Raw genomic sequence first — 16062 nt, 5'->3', positions numbered from 1 at the left:
AGTGCAGAGTAGTGAGTAGAGTAGTGAGTTGTGAGTGCAGAGTAGTGAGTAGAGTAGTGAGTAGTGAGTGGAGTAGTGAGTAGAGTAGTGAGTAGTGAGTGCAAAGTAGTGAGTAGTGAGTAGAGTAGTGATTAGTGAGTAGAGTAGTGAGTAGTGAGTAGAGTAGTGAGGTGAGTAGTGAGTAGTGAGTGCAGAGTAGTGAGTAGAGTAGTGAGTAGTGAGTAGTGAGTGAAGAGTAGTGAGTAGAGTAGTGAGTAGTGAGTGTAGAGTAGTGAGTAGAGTAGTGAGTAGTGAGTGTAGAGTAGTGAGTAGTGAGTAGTGAGTAGTGAGTAGTGAGTAGAGTAGTGAGTAGAGTAGTGAGTAGTGAGTAGAGTAGTGAGTGCAGAGTAGTGAGTAGAGTAGTGAGTGCAGAGTAGTGAGTAGAGTAGTGAGTAGTGAGTGCAGAGTAGTGAGTAGTGATTAGAGTAGTGAGTAGAGAGTAGAGTAGTGAGTAGAGAGTAGAGTCGTGAGTAGTGAGTAGAGTAGTGAGTAGTGAGTAGAGTAGTGAGTAGTGAGTAGAGTAGTGAGTAGAGTAGTGAGTGCAGAGTAGTGAGTAGTGAGTAGAGTAGTGAGTGCAGAGTAGTGATTAGAGTAGTGAGTAGTGAGTAGAGTAGTGAGTAGAGTAGTGATTAGAGTAGTGAGTAGTGAGTAGAGTAGTGATTAGAGTAGTGAGTAGAGTAGTGAGTAGAGTAGTGAGTAGAGTAGTGAGTAGAGTAGTGAGTGCAGAGTAGTGAGTAGTGAGTCCAGAGTAGTGAGTAGAGTAGTGAGTAGAGTAGTGAGTGCAGAGTAGTGAGTAGTGAGTAGAGTAGTGAGTAGAGTAGTGAAAGCAGAGTAGTGAGTAGAGTAGTGAGTGCAGAGTAGTGATTAGAGTAGTGAGTAGTGAGTAGAGTAGTGAGTAGTGAGTAGAGTAGTGAGTAGAGTAGTGATTTGAGTAGTGAGTAGAGTAGTGAGTAGAGTAGTGAGTAGAGTAGTGAGTAGAGTAGTGAGTGCAGAGTAGTGAGTAGTGAGTGCAGAGTAGTGAGTAGAGTATTGAGTAGTGAGTAGAGTAGTGAGTAGAGTAGAGTAGTGAGTAGAGTAGTGAGTAGAGTAGTGAGTAGAGTAGTGAGTAGTGAGTGCAGAGTAGTGAGTAGTGAGTATAGTAGTGAGTAGAACAGTGAGTAGTGAGTAGAGTAGTGAGTAGAGTAGTGAGTAGAGTAGTGAGTAGTGAGTAGAGTAGTGAGTAGTGAGTAGAGTAGTGAGTAGAGTCGTGAGTAGAGTAGTGAGTAGAGTAGTGAGTAGTGTAGTGAGAAGAGTAGTGAGTAGTGAGTTGAGTAGTGAGTGCAGGGTAGTGAGTAGAGTAGTGAGTAGAGTAGTGAGTTCAGAGTAGTGAGTAGTGAGTAGAGTAGTGAGTACAGAGTAGTGAGTAGAGTAGTGAGTAGTGAGTAGAGTAGTGAGTAGAGTAGTGAGTAGTGAGTAGAGTAGTGAGTAGAGTAGTGAGTAGAGTAGTGAGTAGAGAGTTGAGTAGTGAGTTGAGTAGTGAGTAGAGTAGTGAGTAGTGAGTAGAGTAGTGAGTAGAGTAGTGAGTAGTGAGTGCAGAGTAGTGAGTAGTGATTAGAGTAGTGAGTAGAGAGTAGAGTAGTGAGTAGTGAGTAGAGTAGTGAGTAGTGAGTAGAGTAGTGAGTAGTGAGTAGAGTAGTGAGTAGAGTAGTGAGTAGAGTAGTGAGTAGAGTAGTAAGCAGAGTAGTGAGTAGTGAGTTGAGTAGTGAGTGCAGAGTAGTGAGTAGAGTAGTGAGTAGTGAGTGCAGAGTAGTGAGTAGTGAGTGCAGAGTAGTGAGTAGTGTAGTGAGTAGAGTAGTGAGTAGTGAGTAGAGTAGTGAGTAGAGTAGTGAGTAGTGAGTGCAAAATAGTGAGTAGAGTAGTGAGTAGTGAGTGCAGAGTAGTGAGTAGTGATTAGAGTAGTGAGTAGGGAGTAGAGTAGTGAGTAGAGTAGTGAGTAGTGAGTAGAGTAGTGAGTAGTGAGTAGAGTAGTGAGTAGAGTAGTGAGTGCAGAGTAGTGAGTAGTGAGTAGAGTAGTGAGTGCAGAGTAGTGAGTAGAGTAGTGAGTAGAGTAGTGAGTAGAGTAGTGAGTAGAGTAGTGAGTAGAGTGTAGTGAGTGCAGAGTAGTGAGTAGTGAGTTGAGTAGTGAGTGCAGAGTAGTGAGTAGTGAGTTAAGTAGTGAGTGCAGAGTAGTGAGTAGTGAGTTGAGTAGTGAGTGCAGAGTAGTGAGTAGTGAGTAGAGTAGTGAGTGCAGAGTAGTGAGTAGAGAGTAGAGTAGTGAGTGCAGAGTAGTGAGTAGTGAGTAGAGTAGTGAGTAGTGAGTAGAGTAGTGAGTAGAGTAGTGAGTAGTGAGTGCAGAGTAGTGAGTAGAGTAGTGAGTAGAGTAGTGAGTAGAGTAGTGAGTAGTGAGTGCAGAGTAGTGAGTAGTGAGTAGAGTGTAGTGAGTGCAGAATAGTGAGTAGTGATTGCAGAGTAGTGAGTAGAGTAGTGAGTAGAGAGCAGTGAGTAGTGAGTGCAGAGTAGTGAGTGCAGAGTAGTGAGTGCAGAGTAGTGAGTGTAGAGTAGTGAGTGCAGAGATGTGAGTGCAGAGATGTGAGTAGAGTAGTGAGTAGAGTAGTGAGTAGAGTAGTGAGTAGAGTAGTGAGTAGAGTAGTGAGTAGAGTAGTTAGTAGTGAGTGCAGAGTAGTGAGTAGTGAGTGCAGAGTAGTGAGTAGTGAGTGCAGAGTAGTGAGTGCAAATTAGTGAGTGCAGAGATGTGAGTGCAGAGTAGTGAGTAGTGAGTAGAGTAGTGAGTAGAGTAGTGAGTAGAGTAGTGAGTAGAGTAGTGAGTAGTGAGTGCAGAGATGTGAGTGCAGAGTAGTGAGTAGAGTAGTGAGTAGTGAGTAGAGTAGTGAGTAGTGAGTAGAGTAGTGAGTAGAGTAGTGAGTAGTGAGTAGAGTAGTGAGTAGAGAGTAGAGTAGTGAGTAGTGAGTAGTGAGTAGAGTAGTGAGTAGTGAGTGCAGAGTAGTGAGTAGTGAGTAGAGTAGTGAGTAGTGAGTAGAGTAGTGAGTAGTGAGTGCAGAGTAGTGAGTAGAGTAGTGAGTTGTGAGTGCAGAGTAGTGAGTAGAGTAGTGAGTAGTGAGTAGTGAGTAGTGAGTAGAGTAGTGAGTATAGTAGTGAGTAGTGAGTGCAAAGTAGTGAGTAGTGAGTAGAGTAGTGATTAGTGAGTAGAGTAGTGAGTAGTGAGTAGAGTAGTGAGGTGAGTAGTGAGTAGTGAGTGCAGAGTAGTGAGTAGAGTAGTGAGTAGTGAGTGAAGAGTAGTGAGTAGAGTAGTGAGTAGTGAGTGTAGAGTAGTGAGTAGTGAGTAGAGTAGTGAGTAGTGAGTGTAGAGTAGTGAGTAGTGAGTAGTGAGTAGAGTAGTGAGTAGAGTAGTGAGTAGTGAGTAGAGTAGTGAGTGCAGAGTAGTGAGTAGAGTAGTGAGTGCAGAGTAGTGAGTAGAGTAGTGAGTAGTGAGTGCAGAGTAGTGAGTAGTGATTAGAGTAGTGAGTAGAGAGTAGAGTAGTGAGTAGAGAGTAGAGTAGTGAGTAGTGAGTAGAGTAGTGAGTAGTGAGTAGAGTAGTGAGTAGTGAGTAGAGTAGTGAGTAGAGTAGTGAGTGCAGAGTAGTGAGTAGTGAGTAGAGTTGTGAGTGCAGAGTAGTGATTAGAGTAGTGAGTAGTGAGTAGAGTAGTGAGTAGAGTAGTGATTAGAGTAGTGAGTAGTGAGTAGAGTAGTGATTAGAGTAGTGAGTAGAGTAGTGAGTAGAGTAGTGAGTAGAGTAGTGAGTAGAGTAGTGAGTGCAGAGTAGTGAGTAGTGAGTCCAGAGTAGTGAGTAGAGTAGTGAGTAGAGTAGTGAGTGCAGAGTAGTGAGTAGTGAGTAGAGTAGTGAGTAGAGTAGTGAGTGCAGAGTAGTGAGTAGTGAGTAGAGTAGTGAGTGCAGAGTAGTGATTAGAGTAGTGAGTAGTGAGTAGAGTAGTGAGTAGTGAGTAGAGTAGTGAGTAGAGTAGTGATTTCAGTAGTGAGTAGAGTAGTGAGTAGAGTAGTGAGTAGAGTAGTGAGTAGAGTAGTGAGTGCAGAGTAGTGAGTAGTGAGTGCAGAGTAGTGAGTAGAGTAGTGAGTAGTGAGTAGAGTAGTGAGTAGAGTAGAGTAGTGAGTAGAGTAGTGAGTAGAGTAGTGAGTAGTGAGTGCAGAGTAGTGAGTAGTGAGTATAGTAGTGAGTAGAACAGTGAGTAGTGAGTAGAGTAGTGAGTAGAGTAGTGAGTAGAGTAGTGAGTAGAGTAGTGAGTAGAGTAGTGAGTGCAGAGTAGTGAGTAGTGAGTAGAGTAGTGAGTGCAGAGTAGTGAGTAGTGAGTTGAGTAGTGAGTGCAGAGTAGTGAGTAGTGAGTTGAGTAGTGAGTGCAGAGTAGTGAGTAGTGAGTAGAGTAGTGAGTAGTGAGTGCAGAGTAGTGAGTAGTGAGTAGTGAGTGCAGAGTAGTGAGTAGTGTAGTGAGTAGTGAGTAGAGTAGTGAGTAGTGAGTAGAGTAGTGAGTAGAGTAGTGAGTAGTGAGTAGAGTAGTGAGTAGTGAGTGCAGAGTAGTGAGTAGTGATTAGAGTAGTGAGTAGAGAGTAGAGTAGTGAGTAGTGAGTAGAGTAGTGAGTAGTGAGTAGAGTAGTGAGTAGTGAGTAGAGTAGTGAGTAGAGTAGTGAGTAGAGTAGTGAGTAGAGTAGTGAGCAGAGTAGTGAGTAGTGAGTAGAGTAGTGAGTGCAGAGTAGTGAGTAGTGATTAGAGTAGTGAGTAGAGAGTAGAGTAGTGAGTAGTGAGTAGAGTAGTGAGTAGTGAGTAGAGTAGTGAGTAGTGAGTAGAGTAGTGAGTAGTGAGTAGAGTAGAGTAGTGAGTAGAGTAGTGAGTAGAGTAGTGAGTAGAGTAGTGAGCAGAGTAGTGAGTAGTGAGCTGAGTAGTGAGTGCAGGGTAGTGAGTAGAGTAGTGAGTAGAGTAGTGTGTGCAGAGTAGTGAGTAGTGAGTAGAGTAGTGAATGCAGAGTAGTGAGTAGAGTAGTGAGTAGTGAGTAGAGTAGTGAGTAAAGTAGTGAGTAGTGAGTAGAGTAGTGAGTAGAGTAGTGAGTAGTGAACGGAGTAGTGAGTAGTGAGTAGAGTAGTGAGTAGAGTAGTGAGTAGAGTAGTGAGTAGTGAGTCGAGTAGTGAGTGCAGAGTAGTGAGTAGTGAGTTGAGTAGTGAGTGCAGAGTAGTGAGTAGAGTAGTGAGTAGTGAGTGCAGAGTAGTGAGTAGTGAGTGCAGAGTAGTGAGTAGTGTAGTGAGTAGAGTAGTGAGTAGTGAGTAGAGTAGTGAGTAGTGAGTGCAGAGTAGTGAGTAGAGTAGTGAGTAGAGTAGTGAGTAGTGAGTGCAGAGTAGTGGGTAGTGATTAGAGTAGTGAGTAGAGAGTAGAGTAGTGAGTAGAGTAGTGAGTAGTGAGTAGAGTAGTGAGTAGTGAGTAAAGTAGTGAGTAGAGTAGTGAGTGCAGAGTAGTGAGTAGTGAGTAGAGTAGTGAGTGCAGAGTAGTGAGTAGAGTAGTGAGTAGTGAGTAGAGTAGTGAGTAGAGTAGTGAGTAGAGTAGTGAGTAGAGTAGTGAGTAGAGTGTAGTGAGTGCAGAGTAGTGAGTAGTGAGTTGAGTAGTGAGTGCAGAGTAGTGAGTAGTGAGTTGAGTAGTGAGTGCAGAGTAGTGAGTAGTGAGTAGAGTAGTGAGTGCAGAGTAGTGAGTAGTGAGTAGAGTAGTGAGTAGTGAGTGCAGAGTAGTGAGTAGAGTAGTGAGTAGAGAGTAGAGAGTAGAGTAGTGAGTGCAGAGTAGTGAGTAGTGAGTAGAGTAGTGAGTAGTGAGTAGAGTAGTGAGTAGAGTAGTGAGTAGTGAGTGCAGAGTAGTGAGTAGAGTAGTGAGTAGAGTAGTGAGTAGAGTAGTGAGTAGTGAGTGCAGAGTAGTGAGTAGTGAGTAGAGTGTAGTGAGTGCAGAATAGTGAGTAGTGATTGCAGAGTAGTGAGTAGAGTAGTGAGTAGAGAGCAGTGAGTAGTGAGTGCAGAGTAGTGAGTAGTGAGCGCAGAGTAGTGAGTGCAGAGTAGTGAGTGCAGAGTAGTGAGTGCAGAGTAGTGAGTGCAGAGATGTGAGTGCAGAGATGTGAGTAGAGTCGTGAGTAGAGTAGTGAGTAGAGTAGTGAGTAGAGTAGTGAGTAGAGTAGTGAGTAGTGAGTAGAGTAGTGGGTAGTGAGTAGAGTAGTTAGTAGTGAGTGCAGAGTAGTGAGTAGTGAGTGCAGAGTAGTGAGTAGTGAGTGCAGAGTAGTGAGTACAAATTAGTGAGTGCAGAGATGTGAGTGCAGAGTAGTGAGTAGTGAGTAGAGTAGTGAGTAGAGTAGTGAGTAGAGTAGTGAGTAGAGTAGTGAGTAGTGAGTGCAGAGATGTGAGTGCAGAGTAGTGAGTAGTGAGTAGAGTAGTGAGTAGAGTAGTGAGTAGTGAGTAGAGTAGTGAGTAGTGAGTAGAGTAGTGAGTAGTGAGTAGAGTAGTGAGTAGTGAGTGCAGAGTAGTGAGTAGAGTAGTGAGTTGTGAGTGCAGAGTAGTGAGTAGAGTAGTGAGTAGTGAGTAGAGTAGTGAGTAGAGTAGTGAGTAGTGAGTGCAAAGTAGTGAGTAGTGAGTAGAGTAGTGAGTAGTGAGTAGAGTAGTGAGTAGAGTAGTGAGGTGAGTAGTGAGTAGTGAGTGCAGAGTAGTGAGTAGTGAGTAGAGTAGTGAGTAGTGAGTAGAGTAGTGAGTAGAGTAGTGAGGTGAGTAGAGTAGAGTAGTAAGTAAAGTAGTGAGTGCAGAGTAGTGAGTAGTGAGTAGAGAGTAGTGAGTAGTGAGTAGAGTAGTGAGTAGTGAGTAGTGAGTAGAGTAGTGAGGTGAGTAGTGAGTAGTTAGTGCAGAGTAGTGAGTAGTGAGTAGAGTAGTGAGTAGTGAGTAGAGTAGTGTGTAGAGTAATGAGGTGAGTAGAGTAGAGTAGTGAGTAAAGTAGTGAGTGCAGAGTAGTGAGTAGTGAGTAGAGAGTAGTGAGTAGTGAGTAGAGTAGTGAGTAGAAAGTAGTGAGTAGGGTAGTGAGTAGTGAGTAGAGTAGTGAGTGGAGAGTAGTGAGTAGTGAGTAGAGTAGTGAGCAGAGTAGTGAGTAGTGAGTAGTGAGCAGAGTAGTGAGTAGTGAGTGCAGAGTAGTGAGTAGTGAGTAGAGTAGTGAGTAGTGAGTAGAGTAGTCAGTAGAGTAGTGAGTAGTGAGTAGAGCAGTGAGTAGAGTAGTGAGTAGAGTAGTGAGTAGAGTAGTGAGTAGAGTAGTGAGTAGTGAGTAGAGTAGTGAGTAGAGTAGTGAGTGCAGACTAGTGAGTAGAGTAGTGAGTAGAGTAGTGAGTAGTGAGTGCAGAGTAATGAGTAGAGTAGTGAGTAGTGAGTGCAGAGTAGTGAGTAGAGTGGTGAGTAGAGTAGTGAGTAGAGTAGAGTAGTGAGTAGGACATCACAGGCAGCAGCTGTGCAAGCTTCTTACACTCACAAGGAGACCACAGGCAGCTGAGGTGCACTCTTCTCCCACTCACAAGAAGGACATCACAAGCAGCAGCGGTGCAAGCTTCTCACACTCACAAGAACGACATCACAGGCAGCAGCAGTGCAAGCTTCTTACACTCACAAGGCGACCACAGGCAGCAGAGGTGCAAGCTTCTCACACTCGCAAGAACGACATCACAAGCAGCAGTGGTGCAAGCTTCCCTTACACATTCACAGCAGGTACTGTGCCAAGGCAGCAGCAGCAACAGAGCAAGAGTCCCTTACAAAGAACAGGAACAGCACAGAGATGCACAATGCAATCTTCTCATACTCACAGGCAGCAGCGGTGCAAGCTTCTCACACTCACACGAAGGACATCACAGGCAGCAGCTGTGCAAGCTTCTTACACTCACAAGGAGACCACAGGCAGCTGAGGTGCAAGCTTCTCCCACTCACAAGAAGGACATCACAAGCAGCAGCGGTGCAAGCTTCTCACACTCACAAGAACGACATCACAGGCAGCAGCAGTGCAAGCTTCTTACACTCACAAGGAGACCACAGGCAGCAGAGGTGCAAGCTTCTCACACTCACAAGAAGGACATCACAGGCAGTAACGGTGCAATATTCTCACACTCACAAGGAGATCACTGGCAGTACACACCACATGAACACACTCCATAACACATAGCAACAATACATTGGCATTTACAATGCCATTAGCGCAAACTCAAATAAATCCGAGCCCGATTGCATTTCTAATGCTTGTTGTATTTGGCAGCACTATTTCTTAGCGCAAAATGTATCCTCGCATCCATGTTTGGACACAAGTGCTTTCTGCACTAAGAAAATAGCACCAAATGCACACTACACACTGCTGCAAAATTCTGCAGAATCTCATGTAATTCCTCAAAATTCTGCGAATCAAATTCTTCCCTCCCCGACTTTATATCACTTTTCTTTTTTAAGGAATTTCTATCCTTCAACCAGACCCCTTCTTCATGTCACTTCCAATTCATGATACTACTTACAAACTATTCAGGCCAATAATCTTCTCTCACTTCTCAGACAAAGAACAATTCCTTAATTTTCTTTGGTATAATACATTTTAAAAAATTAACAACAAACCTATTTTTGGGAACACTTGGAGAGAAAGCTGTTTGATTTGAGTACCCCAACTTATTTGAAATGACTCATTCCACCAAACACATCCACTTTTCAATTTTCCAAATTAATATAACAGTACATTTTATTCCTTAATACAAACTATAAAAGACACTTTAGCCACACTATCATCACATACTACTACCCTTTTTTAAAACACTTAGATAATTTCCTTGCTTCCCTCGCCCCCCAGTGCTTCTTCTTCTATCTGTAAACTCCTTAATAAACTCCCAGATGATAGAAATATATTGGAAGTTGAGTTACAACTTTAAAAAGATCTTCAAATCTCCTGGCATAAAACCTGGCTAAAACTATGCAAAACAGTGCTATTTGTGGAAGAGGTGTGGCGCAGCGGCCAGGGCGACTGATGCTGGATGCTGGGGATCACGGTTTGATCCCCGGCTCCCGCGGCAGGGGTCTGCCTAGCAGCATGTGACTCTGGGCAATAGCTCGCTTAATCTTCCTGACGGCCCTTGGCGCTTTGACACCTTCGGGTAATTGTTTGCACTTTACAAATACTGGACATTTACATCTGCAAACACAACTCAATCTCTATTCTTTATTTATAACAGGTTTATGGTTACCTCCGTCGCCTTAAACATGATAAGTTCGGCTACATCACCAACATGTTGGTCATGCAATTCCACCAAGCAGATTTTTATCATATTATTTTTTCTTGTCCATCTATACAGCAATTTTGGCTGAAAGTTTGGGACCAAATTAATTCTATTTTCAACACTAATGTTCCTTTTCAATTCCAAACATATTTCTAGGCAGCTTTTCAGATGAATGCTAACGTTTCTATAATTGACTTATTAATTGCTGTTGCTTTTCAGTCGAAAACAAAAAATTGGAAAAATTCCTCAAACCTCTCTTTTCAAGCTTTGTAATATGGTGTCTGGTACAATTATCATCCCTCAATATGGAAGAAATTCCCAAACCTCCATGAGCCTTTGTTTCTCACTTTTTATTGTATGCTTGTAATATTGATTGATGATATTCTACATTGACTATATCTCTCTACACCACTTTATAATTCTCATAATCTCTTCTTCCCTGATCTCTCACGTAGCACTATTTTTAAACTCGTATTTCTGTTTCTTTTCCCCTCTTTCTTTCTCTTATACTCTTATTTCATTTTTAGATAAACCCTACCAGATGGCGCAGGTATCTCGTTTGTTGAAGACATCTTGGGGACATTCAGAAAGCTTCCCTGAGAATACATTCTGCCCATTGCTTAACATTGGCTTTGTGGTTTGTAACTCAAATTTACTTGCTTTCTATTTGCTTGTTTTATTTGTTTTTGGGCTGTCCAGTTTTATGTAGCCCATCAAGTGGAGCATACCTTGTTCACTGCATCCTTCCATAAACTCACATTCTGTAAACAGGCCTTTAAATTTTGTTCTTATCTCGTCACATTTGCAGTGCATTCAAAGACAGAGGTCAAATGTCTGTCTCTTCTTTCTGAAGGCACTTGATGTTTACTTCTCTTTCTTCAAAGTGAGAGGATGTATGTGGCATTCCTGCTTGGTACCATGTGAGAGGAAAGTCTAGGTTGTTATTTCCGAATAATGTAAATGTCTGTAAATGAACTGTGCAAATATTGAAGAATATATAAGTAAATTAGGAAAGTACAAATGAAGCACTTTTTTGTAATTTTGAAGGAAACAAATAATTTGATATGATCAAACAAATCAATACACTTGGGGCCAGATGTAGGTAGCCCTTTACCGGTCGGAATCGGCCGGAAATACCGATTTTCGGCCGTTTCCGACCGGTAAAGGGCTATGGAGATGTAGGGGCACAAAAAACGGACATAATCGGTAATTTTACCGAATCGGTAATTTTACCGAATCGTTAAAATTACAGAATCGGTAAATTTATCTAATCTGTAAAGTTTACCGATTCGGTAAAATTACCATTCGGTAAAATTACCATTTGGTAAAATTACCGAATATGTATTTCGAGATGTAGGTAGCGCCTCTAACAGCGCTACAGGGCCTTAAGAATTCGGTATTTACCATACAATACAATTTCATGGTAAATGACGAATTCTTGTGTACATGCACATCTGTGCATGTACACCTGTGCCATGTGGCACACAGACATGCCCTAAGGGCATGTATGTGTGCCACATGGCGCAAAAGCCGGTTACAGGGGTGCAACAGGGTGTCAAAGTGACACCCTGTCCCCCTTAGCAATTCAGTATTTTTACCGATTCGGTAAATACAGAATCGGTATTTGCTATTGAATCCTATGGGCTTCAAGGCCCATAGGATTCTATAGCAAATACCGATACGGTATTTACCGAATCGGTAAATACCGAATCCTACCGATTCGGTAAAAATTACCGATTTTTTACCTACATCTTATTTACCGATTCATAAATACTGAATCGGTAAAATTCGGTATTTATGAATCGGTAAATAAGATTTACCTACATCTAGCCCTTGGTGATGCAAATTCCATACACAATTGTTTGTGCGCTTTATCGTTTTGCCAGTAAAACTGTATGTCTGCAAATGTAATGGCCATATCAATAAAACATGTGAAGTCTGTAATGGGTGCACTATCACATCATGCACACTCCACTCTATGCAACTCCACTGTACGACGCTCTACTCCACTCTACGCCAGTCTACCCTACAATATTCTATGACACACTAGAACACTATACTCCACTCTCCACAACACCACTCCACTCCACTCTATGCCACTCTACTTTATGCCACTCTAGGCCATTACAGTCTATAATTCTCCACTCCATGCCACTCCACTCCACTCTATGACACTTTATACCACTCTATGCTACGCCACTCCACTCCACTTCACGGTCCTCCACTTTGCTACACTTTACTCCATGCAACGATACTCTACATCCCTCCACTCTACGATGCAACATCCTACTCCTCTTTACTCTACGACTGTCCATAAACATTCTATGACACTTTACTCTACTCTATGACAGTCTACTGTAGGACACTATTTGACACCTTGCTCTACGGCATTCTATGCCACTCCAATTTACAACACTCTATCCCACTTTAGTCCACTCTACGCCACTCTACTGTACAACACTTTACTCCACTCTGTGACACTTTACTCTACTCTATCCCAATCTATGACAGTTTACTCCACTCTATGACATGTCCTTCACTCTGTGCTGTGCCCCTCTACACCGCTCCACTCTATGTCACTCTACGCCACTCCACTTCCCTCTATGACACTCCACTTTATGCCCCTCTACTCTATGCCCCTCCACTCTATGACACAACACTCTACTCCACTACACTCTGTTCCACTGCACTCTACGCCTTTCAGTGTCACTCCATGGTGCTCTCTGACCCTCCACTCTACGACCCTCCATGATGCTTCTACGACCCTCTACTCTACTTAACTCCACTCTAATCTATGCCACAACACTCTTTTCCACTATACTACACTCCCCTCAGTGCCATTTATTTCCACTCTACGTCACTCAACTCCACTCCATGCCACTTCAGTCTGTGACACTCTACTCTGCTCTACATCACTTTACTCTTCTCTACCACACTTTACTCCACTCCATGGTATGTAACTCTACATCCCCTGCATGACACTCTACTCTGTTCCGCAACACTCTATGACCCTCTCCACAATGCTACACCCCTCCACTCTAATCCATGAAACTTTCATACAATCCACAACACTCCACTCCATTCAACGACACTTCAATCCAATCTATTGCATGACACTGCACTCCAATCCACTACACAACACTCCAATGTAATCCACTCTATGACACTCCACTCCAATGCACTCCAATCCACGACACTCCATTCCAATCAATGACACTCCTCTCAAAGCTACGACACAACACTCTGCTCTACTCCAATCCTACTCCACTCCAATCCACGACACTCCATTCCAATCCATGACACTCCATTCCAATCAATGACACTCTTCTCAAATCCATGACACAACACTCCACTGTACTCCAATCCATGATACTACACTCCACTCCTCTCCAATCCATGACACTCCCCTTTAATCCACAACATGACACTCTACTCTAAACCTCAACACTTCTCCACTCTAATCCCTGACACAACACTCCACAACACTCCACTCTAATCGACAACACTCCATGACACGCTACAACACTCCACTCCAATCCACAACACTCCATTCCAATCCACAATGCTCCACTTTAATCAATGACACCCCACTCCAATCCATGACACTCCACTCTAATCCAAGACATGGCACTCCACTACCCTCTAATCTACTCTATTCCACTACACTCCAATCCAGAACACTCCACTCTAATCCATGAAATGACACTCAACTCCACTCTAATACAGAACACAACACTCCACTCCACTTTAATCCATAACACTATACTGTAATCCACGACATGACACTCCGCTCTAAACCGCGACATTCAACTCCACTTTAATATATGATGTGACACTCCACTCTAATCCACACCAGTCCACTCCACTATAATCCATGACACTCCACTCTAATCTATGATACAACACTCCACAATACTCCATGACACTTCACGACACTCCACTCCATGACACTCCACTCTTCGAGACTCTATTCTAATCCACGACACTCCACTCCTCAGCACTCCACTCCATGACACTCCACTCTAATCCACAACACTCCACGACACTCTAATCCATGGCACAAGACTCCACTATAATCCATGCAATGCCGCTCTAGTCCACTACACTCCATGCCACTACAGTACTCTATGCCACTCTGAAACATTCTATGCGCCTCTTAAACACTCCATGACTCTCCACTTTACGCCACTCCACTCCACTCCACAACACTCTATGAAACTTCACTCTTCTCAATGCCTGTTGGACCCGGCCTCATGGCGTGGTCCTACCCCTCCCGCATGGCGGGCCCAGAACGACATCAGCCCTCCTCCGGACCTCGGGCGGCCCCTTCGGCCCGACCCTGCACGCCCCAACACCACAGATCCGGATACCATCCCGGATCCCCATCACCGGCCTGGCTCCAGCGTAGGCCCATCACGACCTAGGCACGAGGCCGTGCCCGACTCCATCTTGGGTCCCCCACGTCACGACCACGTGGTCTCAGCCCAGGCCCAGGCCCCAGCGAAGCCCCGACATCGAGGCACCAAGATCCACCCAGGTGGTCGAGTGGCCACTCGACAGATCCCGGAGGGAGAGGAGTTTCGATGGCCCTCCAGCCGTCCCCGGACGCCTGGTATCGATTGCCCTCCGGCCTCCCTGGGCGCTGGCTCCACCCCCCTGCTGGGTGTCTGGACACCATCATCCCGGCCCCTCTGACCCCCAGGCGAGAGGGTCCGGACATCAAAGGACCTCCGTCCTATATCTGGGCCAGCCCCGGAGTAGGACGTCAGTTGTATCCTGGACTGGAAGCCCTGCTGACGCTGTCACGGCCGACACCAGACGAACTCATCCTTCCTGTAACCCGACGTCCCTCTGAGAGCCTGCTGGTGCTGCCGCGGCCTACCTTGCTGAAACCATCTGAGAGCCTGCTGGCGCTGCCGCGGCCTACCTTGCTGAAACCACCTGAGAGCCTGCTGGCGCTGCCGCGGCCTACCTTGCTGAAACCATCTGAGAGCCTGATGGCGCTGCCGCGGCCTATCTTGCTGAAACCATCTAAGAGCCTGCTGGCGCTGCCGCGGCTTACCTTGCGGAACCATCTGAGAGCCTGCTGGCGCTGCCGCGGCCTACCTCGCTGAACCACCTTGTAAGCCTGCTGGCGCTGCCGCGGCTCGAACCTCTCGGAACCCCCCAGCTCGAGGATTGAGAGCTGTGCGCAGGGTATCCCTTCCTCCGCCCAGAAGCTAGACTGTCCCGCTACCTTACCCCCCTTTTCGAGACTTTACGGATCCCTCGATCCGCCTGTATATACTGCCAAGAACCCGCAACCTTTATTACTTATAAAAGCTTGAGAACTTGACCTCCTGTGTGGTGTCCGTTTGTAGTGTTGTGATTACTCTGCTGTACGATCCTAGGAGAGGGCCCTCATTCAGGAGGCCTCTCGGTAACGCTCGGCTACTTCTCGACGGAGAGGTGGACCTAGGGGTGGTCAGTCAGACATCTTCTGCCTCCCCCGGGGTCGCCTTTCTAACATTGGTGGCAGCGGTGGGATCCGAGCCCACGCAGATCGTACAGGGAGTGATTCACTCGCTACCAAGAAAAACCCACTGCGACCATGAACACAGAATTCCAGAAAGAGAAAATGGAAGACTACAGTCACAAGGAGCTAAAGCAATTCTGCAAAGAACTAGGCATCGCTACCACTGGCTTAAGCACCAAAGAAGACTTTAAATCGGCCCTACAGGCCTGGGTGGACGCCGGCAAGGCGCCACCTCCGAGGGAAGATAACCCGGGCCCGAACGGAGGCCCGGAGGCTGAGGTGAACCCAGCGGGAGGGAGACCCACAACCCCAAACACGGGCCTCTCCCACGAAGACGCCCGAGAACGAGAGAGGACCCGGCTCCACGAGTTGGATCTGGCTCGACTCCGACAAGAAGGAGAAATCCAACTGGCAGAAAGGAAGCTAGCCCTCGAGGAGAAAAAACTCATGCTCGAGCACGAGCGCGTCCTCAAAGAAATGGAACTTAAAGCCAAGGCAAACGAGACCGGCACCGCCGGGGCCAAGACCTCACCCCCCCGGTGGACACGAAGGTGCACATACCCAAGGATGTCGTCAAAGAATACTATAAGAACGACGACATCCAACAGTGGTTCAAAGCCTACGAGGTCGCCATGACCGCTCATCGAGTACCCCTCAAGGACTGGGGCGCCGGCCTGTGGGGGAAGTTTATCAACAAAGGGAGAGACGCCCTGCTGGAGCTCCCTGATACCGAGATGACCTCGTACGAGCACATGAAGACCGCCCTCCTCACTCGCTACGGACTCACCCCCGAGATGTACCGGCAGCGATTCCGAGACTGCAAAAAAATCCCCGGTACCACGTGGGTGGAATACGTGAACTATTACAGTAGAGCCTTCGAGGGGTGGACTCGGGGCTGCCAGGTCACCACCTACCAGCAGATGGTCGACCTCATTCTGTGGGAACATCTGTCCAATAACTGTTTCGTCGAACTCCGGCAGCACCTCCTCGACAGCAAATTGACGGAGCCACGAAAACTCGCTGTCGAGGCGGATCGATGGGCGAGCACCCGAGTTCCCCGGAGCACGATGGGAGACTACGGCCGGGGATCCCCGGGGACCCACCGACCACGAGGCGGCGGAGTAGGCCAGAGCCGGGGACGGGACGCCCCCCAGGGGTCCTCCCCTACTTCCACGTCGCCA

At 45.9% G+C, this 16062-nt stretch overlaps 1 long non-coding RNA gene across 1 annotated transcript in view; it reads left to right on the top strand.

The window, feature by feature from the left end:
- LOC144799131 (uncharacterized) overlaps positions 1-16062 on the top strand; it is a 510047-nt gene that overhangs the window by 445212 nt on the left and 48773 nt on the right. Inside the window, exon 4 of the long non-coding RNA XR_013603756.1 lies at positions 9894-10003. This is a non-coding gene — a long non-coding RNA (uncharacterized LOC144799131). The remainder of the gene's footprint in view (positions 1-9893; positions 10004-16062) is intronic.

This window comes from Lissotriton helveticus, chromosome 12, assembly GCF_964261635.1.
Source record: "Lissotriton helveticus chromosome 12, aLisHel1.1, whole genome shotgun sequence".
Taxonomy (NCBI): domain Eukaryota; kingdom Metazoa; phylum Chordata; class Amphibia; order Caudata; family Salamandridae; genus Lissotriton; species Lissotriton helveticus.
This window is presented reverse-complemented; position numbering and strand designations above follow the sequence as displayed.